Source organism: Saccostrea cucullata, unplaced genomic scaffold (genome assembly GCF_032062105.1).
Source record: "Saccostrea cucullata isolate Sc308-1 unplaced genomic scaffold, CSIRO_AGI_Scuc_v1 ctg684, whole genome shotgun sequence".
Taxonomy (NCBI): Eukaryota; Metazoa; Mollusca; class Bivalvia; order Ostreida; family Ostreidae; genus Saccostrea; species Saccostrea cuccullata.
The window spans coordinates 134466-157566 of record NW_026921165.1 but is presented as its reverse complement, the minus strand read 5'-3'; positions in this window follow the sequence as shown (position 1 = coordinate 157566).

The following is a 23101-nucleotide window of genomic DNA, read 5'->3' as shown; positions in this document are numbered from 1 at the left end:
TCTTTTTCTCTTCATATATGCTTCTATCAGAAAGTAGCTGTGTTATAACGCCAATTCGCACCTTGAAAAACGCTTTTCAAAGTCCCTTAAATTTTGGACCAAATTGACACTTTGACAAAAAAGTACAACTAAGTCAATGCTCTGGCAAATATAAATGTAACAAGTAATTATTTGAATCTGGTTGGATTGCATCATCTCCAGGATCTGAGATACAGACCTCTATGGGTACGATTGATTGATTAATAGTAATGCTAATCTACGTCCCTCTTAAGATTTAAATTTTTCAATCATATGTAAAGAAGAGTACACTATGGAATTTTTTTTCGTAATGTGTACCACATGGCTGTTTAGTAATTAGGTAATTAGAAAACTAGGGTTTTGTGATTTCAGCAAGCACTTAAATGTTTTTGATCTTTAAACAGACAAATTTGAAGCTATCACGATATTATGACTGAATATAGCATGCTTGTTAAATATGACGTAATGTAGACTTAAACCTTTATACCATCACATGTCTTATTTTTATCATTCCATTTGTATCCAACGCAGCATTTGCCAAGATTCCTACAAAAAGCAAAATTGATCAACTCAAAAGTTTGTTTCTTGACTATACATAATGAATATTTTGGGTTTTACTTCTCTTTCTTCTAAGGCAACCCGAGGCTTAGATTCAGTTACATGTAATACATTTTCCTTGAACAATGTAGTTTTTAGTAAATATTGTAATACTTACTGTATTTTATTGAAAATAAAACTCATAAAATATTTATATGACAGAAAATCCCTTTCTTATTATCTTTCTGATAATATAAAAGGGGTTCAATCGCCTCCAGTCCTTCACTGTACCCGCCAATAGAGTTAAAATTCAACCATTACGATACGTTCGTTTTCTTACAGTTGCAACTTTCGGTGAAATGGGCCCGAGGGCTTATTGACCAGACGACTGCCTACCCACTTACTGATGAGCAAGCACCCCTATTTAGCACCTTTGTTCAAACTGCGGTTTTACAATGTAAGACCTGACCTAGTCGCAGTTTTAAAACTTAACAAAATTGAGGCATTTAATTTTTACCGTTCGATATAAAGGTTTAAAAAAAAATCTGAAATTGGCTACAAATGGTAAACTAGCAATCATTTTTACATGTACATTTCCCTTTCACTTTAGAACCCTCTCTTCTCTGCACATAAAGAGTTCTTATTCTATGCTATTTTTTGCAATTAGAGTGATCTGCCCTTAAATCTTATTTTTTTTTAAAAAATAACTTTACGGTATATTACTCGATTTTTAATCGATGCATATTTTTTTTTATTTACATTTTAAAAGATCTAGATTAATAATTGTAAATGTAATTATTAATAAACATGAGCATCATACAGTGAAAAGTATGTAGATATGCTCAATATTGACTCCTTTATACAATATTTCATTCTTATTGTCTCTAAAAACTTTTGCACTGGTGTAGAGAGGGTCCTTAGATAAAAAATAATAATGACTCATTGGAGTGTATTTGCTTTATTGTATAATAAACTCAAAATTGTCATACTAAGTTAAAATAGGGTAATTTTGGGGAAAAAATGTATATAATAAATGAAAAATGAAACTTCACAAAATCACATCCTTAAAAATAGGATCCTCTAAAATATCTGCTAATTTTTAAGTTGCAGTAGAAATCTTACTACGTTTTAAAACAAATCAATTTACATAAAACTGTTCGCCAGTAAAACAGCACAACGGCCCCTAAAAAAAAATAACAAACGCAGTTGTCAATCAAATAAACAAAAAAAGAGGAATTTCAGCCCAGTATACAGGCTACTTTTTATATAGATTTGTAAAAATGATATATAACAGGGTTATGACAACCAGCCTGTGTAAAAAATATACAAGGCAAATTCTGAGATTGTGAAAAACTTTGTTGTCCCCCACTTTCGAGGGGACATTAAATCTCATTCGTCTGTCCGTCCGTCCATCCGTCTAGCTGTCCGTCCGTCACAAAAACTTTAACCTTGCACATAACTTTTGATTTAGTGGAGCTATGACTTTCATATTTCAAAAGTGTATTCCTCCTGACAAGGCTTTTTTTTTAGATCCACCAAATTTAACCTTTTGACCTTGACCTTGCAATTTGTTCTACTTTTACGCAAAAATTCCAAACATTAATTTTTGCCATAATTTTTGAATGGTAGAAATTAAGACTCTCATATTTAACATAATTATGTATTTGTGTGGCAAGAACTTTCATTGAATATCAGCAACTTTTAAATTTTGACCTTGACATTGGGGACTTCCGTACTTTTAAAGAAAAATTTAACCTTGACGATTACTTCTGAACGATAAGGGCTAGGGCTTTCCTACTTCACCAAAGAACTTTGACCCTTTGACCGTGACCTTGGAGTTTGACCTACTTTAAAAAACTTTGACCTTGGCCACAACTTTTGAACAGTTAGGATTAGGGTTTTCATCTTTCAAAAATGCTTTAGTTGTGACAAGACTTTTCCTAAGAAACCAACAACTCAGACACTTTCAATTTGGAGTTTGATCTACCTTTCAAATTTTTTTCTTTTTTCATTGACCTTAACTTATGAACAGGTGGTGCTAAGGATTGTGTTTTTTACACTTGTCTTGTAATAAAACCCTTCATAAGTTAAACATATATTTAATTTGCACTTTTTGAAAAGTTTAATCTTCGTTATGTTGCCATACAGTAACATAAGTATTCAAAAAAAAAAATCCTTTTCCTTATATTGATTAGGAATAGGGCATTCCTATTTAACATGTGCATTAACTGTGACAAGATATTTCCTATCATACTATGATTTTTTTACCCCTTGACCTTCACAATTTACCTTATATTTCTTAACCAACTTCAGTGAGAATTTGTTAATAAATGACATCATAGGATGTTCATATTAAACACAATATATCATACAAAATGACACATCACCTACAAAGACTCCGAAAGCGGGGCACCATATTTCTTTAAAAACAGAGTTGAAAAGGAAGTTTTATGAAATGTTTTTTTATTAACTAGCCGAAGGCTCAAGTGAGCTTTTCTGATCACATTTTGTCCGCCGTCTGCCCATCCGTCTGTAAACTCTCACACTTTCGGCTTCTTCTCAAGAACCAATGGGCTAATTTTAACCAAACTTAATTCAAAGCATCCTTGGGTGAAGGGAAGTTTAAATCGTTAAAATGAAGGGTCAAGTCCTTTAACAAAGGGAGATAATCAAGAAAAGAAAAAAATAGGGTTGGGTCACTAAAAAATCTTCTTCTCAAGAACCACTGGGTCAGGAAAGCTGAAACTTATATGGAAGCATTCTTGTGTGGCGTAAATATTAAATTATTAAAATCATGACCCCCAGGGGTAGGGCGGGGTCACAATAGGGAATCAAAATTTTACACAGAAATATATAGAAGAAATCTTTAAAAATCTTCTTCTCAAGAACCACTTGGCCAGGGAAGCTAAAACTTATGTGGAAGCATCCTTGGGTAGTGTAAATATTGGATTGTTAGAATAATGACCCCCTGGGATAGGGCGGGGCCACAATTGGGAATCCAAGTTTTACATAGAAATATATAAAACAAATCTTTAAAAATCTTCTTCTCAAGAACAACTGGGCCAGGAAAGCTGAAACTCATGTGAAAGCATCCTTGGGTAGTGTAGATATTAGATTATTAAAATCATGACCCCCAGGGGTAGGGCAGGGTCACAATAGGGAATCAAAATTTTATATATGAATATATAGAACAAATCTTTTAAAATCTTCTTCTCAAGAACCACTTGGCCAAGAAAGCTAAAACTTATGTGAAAGCATCCTTGGGTAGTGTAAATATTGGATTGTTAGAATAATGACCCCCGGGGATAGGGCGGGGCCACAATTGGGAATCCAAGTTTTACATAGAAATATATAAAACAAATCTTTAAAAATCTTCTTCTCAAGAACAACTGGGCCAGGAAAGCTGAAACTCATGTGAAAGCATCCTTGGGTAGTGTAGATATTAGATTATTAAAATCATGACCCCCAGGGGTAGGGCAGGGTCACAATAGGGAATCAAAATTTTATATATGAATATATAGAACAAATCTTTTAAAATCTTCTTCTCAAGAACCACTTGGCCAAGAAAGCTAAAACTTATGTGAAAGCATCCTTGCGTAGTGTAAATATTAGATTGTTAAAATAATGACCCCCGGGGGTAGGGCGGGGCCACAATAGGGAATCCAATTTTTACATAGAAATATATACAACAAATCTTTAAAAATCTTCTTCTCAAGAACAACTGGGCCAGGAAAGCTGAAACTCATGTGAAAGCATCCTTGGGTAGTGTAGATATTAGATTATTAAAATCATGACCCCCAGGGGTAGGGCAGGGTCACAATAGGGAATCAAAATTTTATATATGAATATATAGAACAAATCTTTTAAAATCTTCTTCTCAAGAACCACTTGGCCAAGAAAGCTAAAACTTATGTGAAAGCATCCTTGCGTAGTGTAAATATTAGATTGTTAAAGTAATGACCCCCGGGGGTAGGGCGGGGCCACAATAGGGAATCCAATTTTTACATAGAAATATATAGAACAAATCTTTAAAAATCTTCTTCTCAAGAACAACTGGGCCAGGAAAGCTGAAACTTTTGTGGAAGCATCCTTGGGTAGTGTAGATTCTAAAGTTTTAAAATCATACAAGAGAAGGGGGTAGAGGGGCATGATAGTAATAGCAAGAGGGGGAATCTGTTAAAGAACTGCATCACCCAAGTTACTCAGGTGAGTGATGTGGCCCATGGGCCTCTTGTTTAGATAATATGATATGGTATAGATATTGAAAATTAAGGTACATCAAAACATGTTACATGCATTTATGGATAATAGTTGAATAAGTCCTAATTAAGGCTTTAACTTTAACCACCTGTGCTTAGGGTCTGTACTGTATGACTGTATTTTAATACATCCAAGCAAATATTTTACATGCTTAACATTTTTACTATAAACCATAAGAGTGTCAATACTCTATTCGATTTTTTTAACTCAATAAACTGATATTTGAATCTCGTAATTTACACAAAATCAATAGCCAATTTAGGAAACCAAGCAGCTCATATTATGGAAACAGAAATTCTATATCCAAAACAACTACTAATTAAAACAAAATCAATCAATTGTCTTTCTCACATGCCATGTGTTTTATATTTTTACCTGAAAATTTAAATTATGTCTAAAAAACACATATGATTTATGCTTATCCTCCACATTCAAATCCAGATGGCGAAGAAAATGAAATGATAATCGAAACGAATGATACAGTTGAATATAAAGATGTAATAAAATACATTGTCAATGATGTACTGAAAATTGCTTTTCGATTTACAATCCACTTGATCGTTTTTGAGCCTTAGAGTACTTCCTTATACAAAAATAATCAAACTTTTATCATTATAACTTTTCATTTGTAAAGTACAAATAGTCAGTAACATACATTTAGATCAAAATTTAATTTAAAAAAAAGATCATTATGTCGAGACCAAAATTCAAAGTACATCAAGTACATGTACATGTATTTCGATAGTATGTTAATAAGCAAATATATACAATTTTAATTTTCTTTGAATAACCACAGCAAATATATACATATCAGTTTCCTATGGTCAAAAAAGAACCCTTTTTATTTTTAGATCAGAATATCAAAGGTACAGGTCATGAATCAATAAATTAAGTCTGTTATATAGTGTAACACTTGTTTCTGCGAGATTTCTCAGGAACTTTTTGAGCTTTTGCAATGAAATTTTACATGGCAACTCCCTATGTCCAAAGGATTTTGAGGTCAGAAGGTCAGAAGGTCAAAGGTCTAGGTTGTAAATTCATACATTCTAACTCTGTGTAACACACCGAGCGATATTTCAAGAAAATCGTGAGCTTTTGCAATGAAATATTGGATCTCTCACCACTGTCAAAGAACCCCGCCCCGCTTGTTTTATTGTTATATTTTGTATTAAAAGTCGCTTGGCACTTTATTTTACGTACATGAGCATGTTGAGTGTTGTTACGTATAATAACAGATTGTTGCAGGACCTATTATTCTCATTGCATCTATTAGAACTGTGTGTAAAATTGTTACAAGAGCAAACGTGAATGTATACATGTACATGTATATGACCTGATGTTTGCATATAATTTCCTACAAAACGAAGCGACTCCGTCGTGTAGAGATATGTCTCTAGCTTAATATGTAAGAGGTCCCGAGTTCGAATACTGGATGTTCTGTTTTCTTCTTTTTTAAATGCTTAATTTATTAGTGATAGCATGTGAAATGTAAAAGTGTGACGTCTGGCTAGTACAAATTCATAAAATCCTCATTACAGTGGTGTGATAAATATTCTATATATTTTATAAATGCAGAGGCGGGGGGGGGGGAGACTGAATTTGAACTTTGAAGATTTGAACTTCTTTTTCCCCAAGTGAGGACACAATTTCTCTGAATAAGCTTGTTTCATTTGTACTAAATATATGAGTTATTCATAGAAATGCTGAATCACTCCTTATACATTTATACTATAGTGTTTATAACATTGATCTCTGATAGTGCGTAAAAACATTAAGAAATACTATCAAATAAAAAATCTGCAGTGATGAACAGTCTTAAACAAATTTAAACAATTGCAACAAATCAAATGTTTACATCATTTTTTTAAGATGAAGTTAATGGACAGTTTGATTCGTCGGTACATACTGTCTTAGGAGACAATATGCACACATTCTGAACGCACACTTTGTCGTCGATCGGCAATTACTGTCCCCGGATGAGAGGTCTGTTACAGTAAAATTTGTTTAAACTTACTGCACAAGTCGAGATAAATATGATGATAATAATGATGAAATTTGTTATGATGTGGTCATTGAATACGATATGAAAATTTTGAAGTCGAATGCTACAGACCCTGAGACGTGCTACTACCCCACACGCTCGCTGCACGAACGGTACACGAACGCTACACGGTTTGCACGAAACGCTGCACGGTTTACACGAAACGCTACACGGTTTGCACGAAACGCTACACGGTTTACACGAAACGCTTTGCACGAAAGGCTGCACGGTTTACACGAAAAGCTGCACGAAACGCTTTGTACACGTTTCTCACACGCTTTGTGCACGATTCTCGCACGTTTTGGCCTCGGTTTGGATTTTTCTACTCGGAATATCTCGGGCATTATTACCGTTTTATCATTAATTCAATGGAAATCTTTCACAAAGCCACTTTAAACAGCAGCTGTTTAAATTAAATTTCAGTACACTTGTATTAAATAAACCGATAGAAATATTTAATACTCTGACAGTTGTAATTAATTGATAGTCAGTTCGAATTTATTTATTTATCCAACTGTTTAAAAACGAAATGCCGATATCATGAATGACTGTTTAATAAAATACATTTTTTATATACAGGTATTAGTCATTCATTTCTTTATTTAATATTTTTACGAGTATTATTTAATAAATTAAACGCAAATTCGATTTCTTACCGCAGGAATATAAACTCATTGATTTTTAATATATTGAATATATTGTGTTTGATTTCCGTAGGCGGATTATTTTTCGTGATTTTGATTTTAAATTATTAATAATATTTGCCTATATACTCTACTAACGATTATTGATAATTTTTTAAAGATTATTTTTTATTTTACGCAAGCATTTTCAATAGGAGGGAAACCGGTAAAGGAGGGGGGGGGGGGGTAATGTGATCAATTAATCTATTCTTTTTTCTTTGTCTTTTTACATGAAGCTTATCAATAACATCAGTATACCCATCATACTGTAAAATCCTTCATTTCAAAACAGGACTAAACGTATGTATATATATATATATATATCGATCTTTACACCGGCATTCAGGTAAATTACAAGAAAACTGAAATATCTTAGATGAAATAAAAAGTACGTGATTTATAAAACAAATAATATACAATTATTCATGATTTACTCCTAAGCTTTTCTTACATGATATTCATGAAAAGACTACCAAATCAGTTCTGTTTATTTTACTGTTTACGGCTAGAAATTCGGATTTACAAATAAAAGATGAAATCGGCTGATTTATAAGTTGTACCCATGAAATATTTATAGAACCATTTCATTAAAAAGAGAATAATAAAATCCAGTCGTATTTTTCAGGTGTCATTAAGCCGTGAACTCAACATGTACATGTACATATAGCAAAATAGGTTTTCAGTTGCCATGCACTCGGAGCCCGTGATCGCTGTTGTAAATGACCTTGATCACAGTTGAAAGGCGGAAAGAAGATTCCAATTCATTTTTAAGGGGTGTATCTGCGCACACATTTAACAAAGGATTTAAAAAAGAATAGGAAATTAAGCATTTGCTTAAACTAACATTAGATTGAAAGTTACAACAAAAAATGAAAGACTGTACTAGTAATTTAATTTAACCCCCCCCCCCTTCGTTTATAAAGATGTGGTCGTCAGTGCATGTGAATTAAATTATAAAATCTATTTATTTGACAATAATGAGCAACAAGTTTTATGTATTAAAAAGTATTAAATGACACATCGTTTCAAATGTAAAGACAAGAGCGGAGTCCTGATATATTTTTGCTTTAAATTAAAAAAAATACCGGCATTTCTTTCTTTCTTTGAGAAAAAATATTTAAGAAGCCATGATCGCGTTGATGGTATATTGAATTCAATGCTCTTAAAATTGTTGTACATAGTTGATTAATTTGAACACATTTTCTATAGAAGGAAAAGAAATCAAACAAATATAAATTATACATTACCGTGTGATTGCATTTTGTTGTTCCATATTTTTTTTTTTACTCCTATATAATCACAAGCATAACTAATTCAATAATAAAATACTAATAGAATTTTACATCCTGACCCATCGATAGCCATATTTAAAATGAAATGACTTCCGAATGAATCTTACACGATTCTTGCACGAAAGTCGCACGTTTCTCACACGGTTCTTACACGAAAGTCGCACGTTTCTCACACGCTTTTCGCACGCTCGCTACACGGTTTGCACGAAACGCTTTGGAGCTTACACGAAAAGCTGCACGGTTCACACGAAACGCTACACGGTTTGCACGAAACGCTTCACGTTTTACACGAAACGCTACACGGTTTGCACGAAACGGAAAGCGCACGAAAGTCACACGCTTTTTGGGGGTAGTAGCACGTCTCAGGGTCTGTAGTTTGTGATTTGCATATCAAATACTCGGCAATTATTTCTGAACATTAACTACGGATTTCCCCTTTTGACTGCGGTATGCTGTTATGACACATGCTCGAGATGGGATATTTGCTCCCTACGGTACCTTATTCCACTTCTGCGGTTTTATAGATCTGTGTTTGCTGGTATTAAAATGTGGTTTGTTTCAATAAATTGAAAGATTCGTAATCAGATTGATTTCCTTACACCAGTATTCATATTTCATTCATTTAACACCTGAGATCATGATCATGATGATCTGAAAATAACTACAATTTACTCTTACCTAGAAAGTTTCTACACTGTTACTTCAAAATTTGAATTTTTCTGGTATATCAGTTCTTTCTTGAGAGATTAATTAAGATTTTTCTTACATGTTACGTCGCCAGTGTAGCACAGAGGTTCAAGCGTCTCCTCTAGAGTTGCTAAATAAGGAGTCTATTCTTACGTCGCGGGTTCGAAGCACAATGTGGGACACGGAGACAGGTCCTTCGGATGAGACCGTGTAAACCGAAGTCCCTTGTAGCAGTATGTGCTTGCACGAAAAAGATCCTTCCCTGCTCAATGGCCTTGAGTGCCGAGAATAGGATAAAATTTGCAGCTCCCCAACGGCAAGTGGTTGCGTCTCCATATGAGTAAACAACATGCAATTAAACAATCTTTTATGTTGCAATGGTAAAAATTGATTACGTTTTGTTGTTCCACTAAGCCCTCGAGGACCATGATTTGGACATTTTTATCCACACTTTCAACGGAAGCTTCCACATCAATTTCAATTTATCTGGGTCAAATGTTTTTGAAATTTTATAAAGAATCTAATCATATCTTTTTTTCTTCTTGTTTTTTATCCACTTAGACAAAGATTACCTCTCAACTATGATGCCTTTTACTAGATCATGATTTGAACCAACTTTGATTAATATTTACCCAGGGGTCGAATTTTGGGAAAGAATTTGAAATGTTAAAAGTTTAGAGAAGGACGGAAAGAAATACAAACAATGGACAACGTGATCAGAAATTAAGCTCATGTGTGGTAAAATGAAGACAATAACTAACATATGACTGAGTAATCAAATGCGTAATACAGTGTAATTATGTACTAGAATTTGAATCAGCTTTAACTAGAGACATCTTAAAAGTGTTCTTTAGATATCACAGTATACTGTTTTATAAAAATAATTTTGGTTTTACTTGGTCTTAACTGTTAAGATATTTGATTTGAAACCACAGTTATCCCATTTTCCTAAAAACATAACTAAAATTTGGTTAAGATTAGCTTCATTCCTTATCATTTAATTTCAGTGTGAACAATAAGAATTTTTGTCCCAGATAATGACCTCATATTGAGCACACTTTGAAAGTAACGTCAAGCGGAGTAATACGCTTTTGATGTAAGTCATTGTGATGAAGGCAACGTGTGTTAAACTATACAGTGAAAACTGTCTAATCCGACACCTGAATAATCCGACACACTGTGAATTACGACATTAAATTTCGTTCCCATTTTAGTATTTTCCTTGTTTTTAACACTGTGCAATCCTACTACCTGTCTATTCCGACACAAATTTTTTCTCCCAGTGCATGTCGGATTAGACAGGTTTCATTGTATAAGCTAAATCTTTTATCCAATTAAATGATTTAAATTATAAAAAGGCAAATGATGATTTATGTGTAATGGACTAAGTAGCCGAGTGGATTCCGCTGAACTGTATTTTGTGATTTTCGATTCAATCCCCCAAACTCCAAAACTTTCTTTGCAAAACTAGTACATATATGTATTAATTTATTTATTTTTCAAAATTAAAGTAGGTGATATTAAATGATCATATTTTTGACATAATAATACTCGACAGAAAAAAATGTCCTTTTTAAGCCTGTCTGCTTTCCATTTAATGAATGAATTTTATTTCAAAAATGTTATACGATAAAACATAACCCGGGGCAGTTAACGCTAAATATAAAACGCCACAGTTTATAAAAAAAATAGCGGCCCAAGTTTTGTTTTATCATTTTAAACAAAGCTTTCAAAAGAAATCAAAAATCTTCAGATTCGAAGACAAAACATCCCTAATGACGCAGCGGTGCTTAGATTTGTCACAACTTCACCCGTTATGCAAATTATCCCATGTTTCCCACTATCGTCGATGCCCTTGCATACTACAGCTTAACGCACTTCTTAAACTCACATGATTTCTCGCACAAATAAAGATCACACTTTTCTTGCCATAAAATTTAAAATTATTGAGTTTCAGTAATCATCATATTATTGAATAATTCATGATAAAGGTGCATATTCTCTAAAATTATTATCTTAAGTTTTAAAACTCGATGTTTTTAAAGGGAATTTGTTGGTACACATTTATGACGGTACATGTGTATGCTTCTACCATAGGTATTCACAAATTAATTAATCGATCTTTCCTTGATACTATTTAGTTGAAAGGTTCAAATTGACTTCTTCCAGATGGGTATTTTACTAAGGACTTTGCATATTTCCCATTCTTGTCTTGGTTTTGTCGAAATGCAGCGCAGAAAAATGACGAAACTCCATAAAGAAATCATGTCAAATGATTGGATAATAAAGTATTTTTTATCTTTCAACAATGCAAATTGTTACTATTGAAAAGAAAATTCTTTTACGTTTATGGTCTAAAACTTCAAATTTTTCGTTGAAGGTATCTTTCATGATGCTAGATTTCAGAAAGTTATTCAGAAAAAAAATATCTTTTTAACATGGAAAGCAGTCGATCAGATTAAAAATATCATATTGCGACTTAGTGTCATTTTAATGTACAGAAAATACAACAGTTGCATGAGCTGCGCTGTTTCTGCATCTAGGCAATGAAAAATCCTACCAATTATTATGTGTGAATTATGTTTAAAGTAATGGAATAAGATCAAAATGAAGTTGTAAATCATTTTGAAAATATATATTGTTGACACATTATACAATTTTGCATTATAACAATGTGACTTTAATTTGTGCGAAAAATCATGTGACTTTAAAAAAAATGTAGCGTTGAGCTGTATACTAACTAGACAGTAATTCTTTAAATAGTCAGATATTACTTTCGTGAAAACGGTTTAATTATCTAGTTATATCGGGTAACAGGTTATCTCATTCTATATTATATTATATTTTCACATCTTAAATACTTTGAGTTCGTTTATGATGTATATAATGTGTTAGAAAGTATTTACGTATTTTTTGAAGAATTTGAAAAATGCAGTTTAGATGTTAGTTCTGAAACGTACTTTCAAGAAAAGATCATAAAAAATAAACCGGCGAATCAACAAAATTAATACTTTACATAATGGATATGTATGTTTATATGTTAAATGTGCTATAGAATGAACATTGTGATCGATATCCTACAGTAGTGACAGGTCACGATGCAGTGGTCAGGCAAAGAAAAAGTATACATGCAAGGTATTTTTTTGTGCGTTTAAAAGGATATAGGCAATACATATGCACATTACTTTACAATATACCGTTTCCACTGAGAATGTTTAAAAAAATTCATTAAGGTTATCAATTAGTTCTATTAGATGTTCTTTAAGTTTTGGAAGATGATTTAACAAAAAGTATAGTTTTACCTATTTATGGTATTTTTTATAAATTTGATTCAGAGGAGATGCACAGCATTGGAAGGCATCAAAACATTTCACAAAGGTTTTTGAAAGTTCATAACTACGTTATTTCCGTACTTAAAGTAAATTGTTCTCGCCTTTCCACCTTCCTTTTCTTTGCTTTAATTGTTCTCACATCAAGATCATGTAATTTACAGGTGTGTATTAGTGCTACGTAATATTTAAGATGTATAAATCCAACTTTAATTTTGGCCTTTCAAGCTTTAATCTTGGCTTTTCAAGGTTCAATCTTACCTTTTCCAACGGTTTAGTTGACTTTTCCAACTTTAAATTGATAATTCCAACTTTAAAGTTGGTAATTCCGCTTTAAAAGTTGCATGGCAATTTTTACTTCAGTTTTTGCTTTTGCAACTTTTATCTTGGCTTTTCCGACTTTAAAGTTAACATTTCAAATTTCAATCTTGGCTTTTCCAACTTAGAAATAGGTAATTCAAAGTTTAAAATTGGTAATTTCAACTTTATTATTGACATTTCTATCTTAATATATCTTTTAGTTCGTTTTTTTTCCTTTATTTAGTTTTTTTTTTTTATCAATTTTTAATGTATATTCAATTCACCGAAACAAATTGTAGAGAAATTAAATGTATCAAACTATTTTATGCTTTAACCTTTCTTTAAACTTTACATGTAACTTTCAACTTTAAAAACCCTTATACTTGGGGGAGGGGGTGTTCAATTAATAAAGTTTTATAGTGGATGACGTAATTTCATAAAAATCTGTTAATGAAAGCATTTCGACCATAATTACACGTACAAGTATTTAATAAGATACATAAATCGTTTCAATCATATCTATATGCATTTTAGAAGACAATGAATTTGTTTGCTGAAAATGAGATTTGACAGATGAGACCGTATTAGTTTATTAACCCCCATCCCTGCAATCACGCATTTTAACGCATATACCGTTGCTCCACAATCATGTACTTTCACGCATATGCCTTTACCCAACAATCACGCACTTTAACGCACTTTTCGTTTTGGACGTTTTCTTCTCAAATAATGCGTAACGTTTGGATTGTTTGGCAAAAAATGATGAAATTATAGATTTTAATAACTTGAATAATAACATAACATTATTATAATATCTTTCGCAAAGATATTTTTCCCTGATTTTAATATATCCGGTACATTTGCTTTATTAGACAAAACTTGGGATGCGAATCAAATTAAGGCGCTCTTTCTTTTGACACTAAATAAGCTCACTACTTGAACCACGGGGTTGGTGAAGTAGATTTCCCTCATTCTTGTGTGAGATGGATCCGTTGATCCAGAATTTATGAAATTCGACAAATGAATTTTTATGTAAAAGCTTGATAAAAGCGTGTGCAGAAATCGACAAAGGAATGGGTAAAATTACAAAAAAAAGATTTAAGTTAATTCACATTCATATATTCACCGTCAATAGAAACGCAACACCCTAATTTTAGGATGAAAATTAAAAACAGGTTATAACTGTGTACCAAAAAGGTTAGGACATCTTTTACTTTGCCAAATCAGTTATTTTACGGTTGAATGAATTTCTTTCCAATACTGGAAGTTGCTTTTTAGCCCTCTTAACAGAATTAAAAATTTTCCATTTTTAATAAAATTTTAACAATATTTTGGGTTTCCAAGGTTTTGAAACTGTTAATCATAAGTATTGTACTAAAAGGCCGGGAAAAAATAATCCTTCTTTCTTTACAGGATGTGATGTCTATATTTCCTCAAAATGACTGATAGCAAGAAGGGGGGATGTTTTAAGAGTTATGTGTTACCTTCTAAAGTTTAACGATAACATTAAAAATGAATATATTTAGGTAAAAAGTAAATTTACAAAAAATTAATGCTCCATTTAAACATTAAATGTTATTTTCAGATCTTAGAAAGAAACAAATACCTGGTAAATCTTAAAACATCCCCCCTTCCGACCATTTAATGAAAACGTGCTAGTCCGCCATATACAACAAATGCAGCCCGAGTTCTACCATGCATTAAGTTTATTAATGTCTTTATCTGAGCAAAATTAATACCCTTGGGCATTTTTAAATACATGTTTTTCAGATATTGGGGTCGGATTTTCTCTAACCTAGCGTAGTGTAGCAACTTTTTGACTTCCGGTCAAGAAACTGTCATTTATGCTATTGAAACACATGAGCCTGATGAGTCGTTATATAGTGTACATTTGTATCTGCAGCTCTTTTTTTCTTTATTTTGAGAATTTCCAGCATTAGCAATGAAAACCAGTCATTTTGAGGAAATATAGGCATCACATCCGGTAAAGAAAGAAGGATTTTTTTCCCCGACCTTTTAGTACAATACTTATGATTAACAGTTACCAAACCTTGGAAATCCAAAATATTGTTAAAATTTTATTAAAAATGAAAAATTTTGAATTCTGTTAAGAGGGCTAAAAAGCAACTTCCGGTAATGAAAAGAAATTCATTCAACCGTAAAATAACTGATTTGGCAAAGAAAAAGATGTCCTAACTTTTTTGGTACAAAGTTATAATCTGTATATAATTTTCACCCTAAAATTAGGGTGTTGCGTTTCTACTGACGGTGAGTATACAACTAAAGAAAAAAGAGGTTTGTTCATGAAAGAAAGCTTTGTTTTAATTTACATTTCATTTTATTTCTTGTTCGATTTAAATTCAAATTCGTAAAAATACAACCTTATTGTTTCCGCCTTACACAGCAATAAAAAAAACCTAAGAAACATCAATATCGTGTTGAAAAAGATGTAGGTTAATTAAAATTTGAAGGATTCATTATCAAATTAACATTCCAGTATCCGTAAAAAAGTGTTGCACTCTCTTATGTTTTGATTTTTAAAAATAAACGTTTACACATAAAACAAAGTATTGGGAAAAATTTTAATGCAAGTATACTGCATATTACTTGTTTGACATTTCTTTTAAAAACAGGAATCAGCCAAAACTCACTAGTAAAACCCCGCTCTAGATCTGATATGAAAATACAATGTTTTGTTAATTAATTAAAATTTACACGAGTTCAGTTACGGTCATGTAGTATTTAGGGGTATGTAGTAATGGGATGTTTACCCATCCATTTGTCTGTATGTCCGTCCGTCTGTCTTTACGTCCGTCCGTCCGATACACTTTTGGGTACCCATTCTTATCCACAAATGCTCTTCTACCATTGAATAAAATTTAATGAGGCTTCACATAATTTGATTAGGCTTTCACTGAATCTTTTTATTAATATTCATAGCAACGCCAAATCCGTTTCTTATTCGGAACTGGTCAAATAACTGTATCTAATAAACACACCAATAATAGAGTAATAGACCCTGTGTATTGATTTATGTATATATTTATTTGCATACGATGTTTCTTAATTTTACAAATTTTCTGCAAACATGGCCATATGTATCGCAATGGGAATACCCCAAATAGTTTTTCCGATATAGATTATTCTATAGAAAACACAGCTACTATATATATTTGTGTCCCCTTGATAAAAACCTCTAATGACTTCGTTATAAATCTAATTTAAATTTATGAATTTAAATTTATTCATTTTTATTTTTCAATGCTTGTAAAGAAATTTTCGGTAGTTGATAGTGCCCCATCTGAAAATAAATGGTTGCCCCCCCCCCCCCCCCCCCCCCCCCCCCCAACTGCAATTGGGCCTTGCTAGTTCGATAAAATTTTATACAAATTTACTTTATTCTCTAAATATAAGTCGATAGACTTCAGCCTATATCCGTGTGTGTAGGCGGGAGCCTTTCAACACTTCTAATGAAATTTTAAATAAATAAATGTACGCATCTTCATAAAATTCATCATGTCATAAAAAATTTATTGTGAAGGTAAAATTTATTTCTGCGGTAACCCTCGGAAAAAATCCTGGAAGAAATTTTTATAGTACAGTGGACCTTCAGATATCCGGACGCCGGATATCCGGATGCTTCAGTATCCGAACACCTTTCATGGGAACAGAATATTTTAATGTTATTTTATTTTGTTTAACTGGTTATTCAGATATCCGGATGCTTAACATAACCGTACAAATTGACTCTAGAAACCAAAGTGTCCGGATATATGAGGCTCCACTGTATATACTTCCGACACCATCGTGAAAACATATCAAGCACTAACCCCTACGTTCAATTCAACACGTTCTTTTTCTTGTAAACTATTAAACTGTAAAAAAAAAATAAAGTACTGCACTTCAATGTTTTTTTTTTTTTTTTTTTGTGCATATTGGCCTAGCTTTAGAAAAAAGAAATTGTTTTTTTTCTTTATTTCGTGGCTTTTTAAACACGATGATTTTTCATAGTCTACATGCAGGTGTAAAGATATTGACATCTACGCTAGGCTAGGGTTTCCGATCCGCCTCCGCCACTAGAGTATATTTCGGATCGGAAACCCTTGGATAGCGAGAATGAGATTTCTGCTAATTTAAAATCGATTGTTTTAACATATTGAATGCCGAGTCGGCAGCATTTTATCCGTATATTAACAAAAATATTGCTAAGAAGATATGATCAGTTAAAATGAAATGTCAGTCCCTTCAGCAATTTCCTATACATGTCGTTCAATAGAAAACTGAGCAATATTCCAAAAATATGTTTTTGTAAATAATATCTAAATACTTTTTCATACAAATTAAAACAAACTTACTGAAAGCTACAACTTCTTTGTTAGTCTTAAAAAATTCTGTAAAATAACTGTTATAAAACTCTGCACGGGAGATATTTCTTCTCTCCTTAATCTCAATTCTGTTTTTATTTATTTAAAATTCTGCAATTTCCGCTTAAATGTTTATCATATGACCGGTAGAAATAAAGGAGGGGTGGGAGGGAGTGACGAGTGTCGTCTCTTATTAGTTACGAGAAAATAAAAACCTGTCTAGAAAATTAAATATTTTGAACAATGATTTAGACTTTAAACATTCTTATGATGTGATAACAATATAACAAATCATACGACTGAACCATTTAAACAAAATAAAAGGAAATACATAACTATTTAAAATTACTGGTATTCAACTAAGAATATTTGCATAATTTTATGGTGATAAAAAAGCAACCATATTTGCAATAAATCGCTACATACACCGTATGAATATTCATCTTCGAAACCACGTCTTTTTAGCTCGTAATCGCAAGTGCGCGGTGGGGAAAAGGAAAACGTTATCAAAAAGTAACAAATGTAATGCTACTACATGTATTACTTCACAGACGGCACAAGAGGCAAAGGAATATACGAAAGCCCAGAAGGCTCATTCGAGAGACGAGGTTCGAAATACAAATTCGAGATTCGAAATACGAGATTCGAAATTCGAGTTTCGAGATTCAAGCTCCAGATTAACCAATCTAAAGCGGGTTTAACATTTGATTGCTCCCCTTTATTATGATTTTACTATCAAGAAATCGTTTAATATATTAGTAACAAATGATTCGTTTGATTACATTACAATGCAAGAAAGAGTGTTATATATATTAGAAGAAAATTTAAATAATCATTGGATTTTTTATCAGCAAGATACACATATTTCAATTTATATGATGGCGTCTTAAATATTAAATATAATACATATATCAGGGGGTATATATATATTTCTATTGTCGACTTTGTTTCCGGGGTTGATGACATAAAAATAAAGTTATAAATTTGTGTCAAGTGTCTAAAGATTAACAATAACCCACCCCTACCCACCCCATCTTGCCTATTTTCCAAACACACTGAAAATGTTAATCTGTATAACTTGAAAAGCGACGTAGTATTGAAAAAAAAACAAAAAACGCGTTCCTTTTCCTGTTAGAGGAAATACATAAAAATTAAGTATTTAATTTGTATCTTGATCTAAGGCTTTGATTTCTTGAAATAATTAAAAACTGTATATACAATACAGATTGGCAATATGAATTGAAATAAATGCGGTATTTATTTTTTCTGATATCAATAGTAGATGCGTCTAAACTAGATTCAGAACTATAGAGTTGTGGTTTTAAATTATAGTCTCTGAACATACCGTTATGACCAAAGACTAAAATACACTCGTGAAACCTTGCAACGCTACAGTTCGATTCAGCAGTCAAGTCACACTGCACAAACGTACATGTACCCTTTATAAATGTAATGAAATATATACCCTTGAATCACTGTGCAGTGTAGAGACGATTCATAGTACTAGTATTTCATATCTTATTATAAAAAAATACAATATTCTCCCTCAGCAATGATCTGATTAAAAAAAATAGTCGGCCTACTTGTTCTGCAAGTCAAGGATAAGACCGTATAATATTCCATATATACGTATTTACTATTTTGTTTAATGAGAAAAATAAAATTATGTATGTATTTTTCAAAATGTAATCCGGATTTTATTTCATTTCGTTTTACTACATAAAACATTTTTCTTGCATTATCATTTTAGCAAATGACCCATTTGTTATAAATTTATTCAACGATTTCTTGATAGTAAAAACATAACAAAGGGGAGTAATTAAATGTGAACCCGCTTTTGATTTGTTAGTTTGAATTTTGAATTTCGAAACTCAAATTTTCGAATCTCGAATCTCGTATTTCGAAACTTCAATCTCGAATGAGCATTCTGGGCTTTCGTAGGAATAGTTTAGGAATGGGGTTGATTTTTGATGTAGCGTGTTATTTACTGCTGATCGCTGTAAGTTGAAAATAACTGCAATTTTGACCTATAAAGGCCATGGGACCATATTTTTTTTACAGAATTTTTTGTTAGAGCTAAGAACGAAGTTTTTAAGGATTTTTCTGAAATTGTCATAGTAAATTACTGAGAGATCTTAAGGTTTGTATAGCGTTCTATGGAACACAATTAGTGGTCTTCTCCCTATAGCGACCCCAATTTTTACATTGTAAACTAAATTGTAAGTCATGAAAAGTTGTTTTGAACTATTTATTTGAATATTGAAGAATTTTCGAGAGAAAAATTAGTAAAGTTAGGAAATATGATGAATGATGAGGATCCAGTAAAGGTGAAAGAGTTAGTAGTGATGTATTGTTCTGAAACTAATTAAAAATTTTATACCTTTTTTTAAAAAAATGCTTGCATGATCAAACTAATTTGGAATTAAGCGGGTTTTTTTTTTTTGCATTGTGAAATCGGTGGTTTAATTTTTGGGGGATTGCTTTAGGACTTAAACTACCTTTTATTCAGGAAACATATTTAATTTATTTGACTCGTCCTTAATAGTGTTTGTAGAGCTAAAAATATAATAATACAGCTGTTTATTCGTAAACAAATATGAAAATATTACATTTTCGCTATAGTTACATAGGGAAGGGAAATGATTGTTAACTTTATATTCATATTAAACACAACCCTTTAGGGACTCGATTGTAGTCAAAGTTGAAAGTCGGGTTAGTTGTTTATACATATATCAATCATAGAATGTTATGGAATCTACATACAAGCATACTTACAGTATCCAAGTAATATTTTTTTTTTTTGTTTAGAAATTAATGGAGTTTTTTTTACGTCCGTGGCAACACTCTATATAAAGTGGTTAATTTTGATTTATGAAACGTGAAATTTAGGATGACATTGGCCAAATCTTTAAAATTATTCATCAATTATATCGAGATATGCTGTTTAATAAGTTGAGATCAGATTAAATCATAAAAAGAGTAAATCTGAAATCCGTTCATTGTATTAAAGCCATGAGAACTACTGTCAAATAGAAAATTTCTCCTTTGGTGTATGTTACAAGGATTTTTTGCTGCAAAACAACCTATATTTTTTTTTTTAAGATTGTGACTTAAAAAATGAATGAATGGAAAATATTACTTTCGAACACTTCCTCTCCATATTGATGTATGAAATGGGTAATTTCCAAAGTGTGTAGCAGGTATTTAATATAGCAGGCCTTCAATGTTTGGATACAGGAACTGCCATTTGTTTACTTGGTTGCAAGTGTTAACTGTGGAAAACTTAACACGTAGAAAGTTGTTATTTTCTAGGACATGTTACCCTGGTAACCATGACATGCAGCAACCAACTTTTGCCTGGTTTGATATTTCGGTATGAAAGAGTTTGATCACAGAGTTTGCAAAATTTGTCCCACTTATATATAAGTAAAAAAGATCATAATATACATGTATGGTTCTTGATATATATTTATATTCATTCTCTATATAATAATTTTATCAAGCGTGCGTGAAAGAGAGTTTTCAAAAAAGACCATTTTAAAGGACACACCGAACCTGGATTAGCAGTTACCATTTTATTAGGTATTCAGGTTTCATTTTTAGAAAAAAAATCCAACATTAATTAAAATCAATTAGATATACATTTATTGTCAGTATCTTTGTCTCAAGATAGTACTAATTCAAAGAACCACTTCCTAGCATAAGTACGTGCAGAGTTTGCCTTCTATGTTTTAACACGGGCAAGAAAAATACACTAGTTGATTGCATATTAATATATGATTCATCAGAACCATGTTCGTCTTGATAAGATTTTCACATTATTTTTAGTACGTAAAAACTTATTTTTTAATACATAATAAACTAAGGTAAAAAAATTCTGTCTTTGTTTTATTTTGTATTTTTGTACGACTACTGCATCATGTGTGTAAAATAAATAAAACTCAATGAAAATATTTAAAAAGGAGAAACAGACAGTCATCAGATCATTCGATATTTTTTCTGCTTTAATGGTTTATCTCTTTTTAACTTATTGTCTGATAGGTGCTATGTGGTATTACCTTTTTATATAAAATGCAAAAGAAGTAGGTATTGCTTGATTTACAGCAGTAGTTTAGAAATTTAATTGTCAAGGAAGACGATAATGACCTACAACTGATATTTCTCTTTATGTAAGACAGACAAACTTTATATATAGTTGATTGATTGATTGTATACTGTTTAACGTCCCTCTCCAGAATATTTCATTGATATGGAGACGTCACCATTGCCGGTGAAGGGCTGCAAATTTAGGCCTATACTCGGCACTTACGGCCTTTGAGCAGGGAGGGATCTTTATCGTGCCACACCTGCTGTGACACGGGGCCTCGGTTTATACGGTCTCATCCGAAGGACCGCCCCATTTAGTGGCCTTTAACGACAAGCAAGGGGGTACAGAGATATGGAGATAAGGAACAGTATTCAATATCAAAATCCATTAAACAATACAAAATAGGAACAGAGCAAACACGGACTTCCGAAACATCAAAAGTCGGATCAGGTGCCATGGAGGAGAGAGCATGTCCCCGTTGACAGGTAACACCCGCGGTGTGCTCCCTGTCACGACCAGAAAACAACCGAAAAATCCGTCGTCAATTAAGTGAATAAATAATGGACTAACAATTACAATGAAAAACGTCAGTCTACTTTTTTCTTAATGATAAATTGTATTTGCTGACAAGGTCCTTGTATCGACCATAGAATTGAAACGCACCTAAAAATTTATTTTTCCAGCGGATATTGTTTTGTAAGGGTATTAAACTCTCCGCTACCTACCTCGGTTGGGCAAATTTAAAGTGGAGCGAATTCAAAGAGTATAATTCCTTAATGGAAACTGTAAGTGGGCGAAACTAAGACGAAACAAAAATGTTCACAAGATTGAAAGGGACAAAAATAACGCGGTATACTGTATTTAGTATTTAAAGTGTCTTTATCCTTATTTTTTCCTATCAGAGCTGAGCTAATTAATCAGCGGAACTAACATTGAAGTAAACCAATATAGAAAAAAGGAAAATAGTACCAGTCAGTGTTTTTGCTTTTTAATTTATTTGAGGATATCTTCCTTGTTTGACACATTTTACTTGCAAAATGTGTAAGAGTCGTACAAAGAGACAAATTACAGTTTTATGGGGTCTGCGTTGCATTTATTGAATGAATATATCTTACAGAATCATTTGACAGAATATTTCTGTTACGCGTCGCCGGTAAAACTAAGTTTGCGGCGTAAGCGCCGCCGATAAAATTCGGTTTGCGACTGCTCAATCGGCAAAAACGGTCGCAAATACCAAATTAGAAGATAGTTATTTCCTAATAAAGGGTGGTCTATGTTCGAAAAGTCTTTGGGTGACATTTTCAAAACTTTGACATTTCTTTCTTTGCCACTTGCTTTTAATTTTTAGGTATTAAAAACAGAATCTTTATAAATTCTATTGTTAACACAGGAGCACGTGCAAAAACGATGTAAAATGCCAATATAGATTACTTTCAGACAAATCTTTTCCTAATAAAAATCGAGCTAGAAAGAACCAAACAATCAAAAAAAGGTAAATTCAAA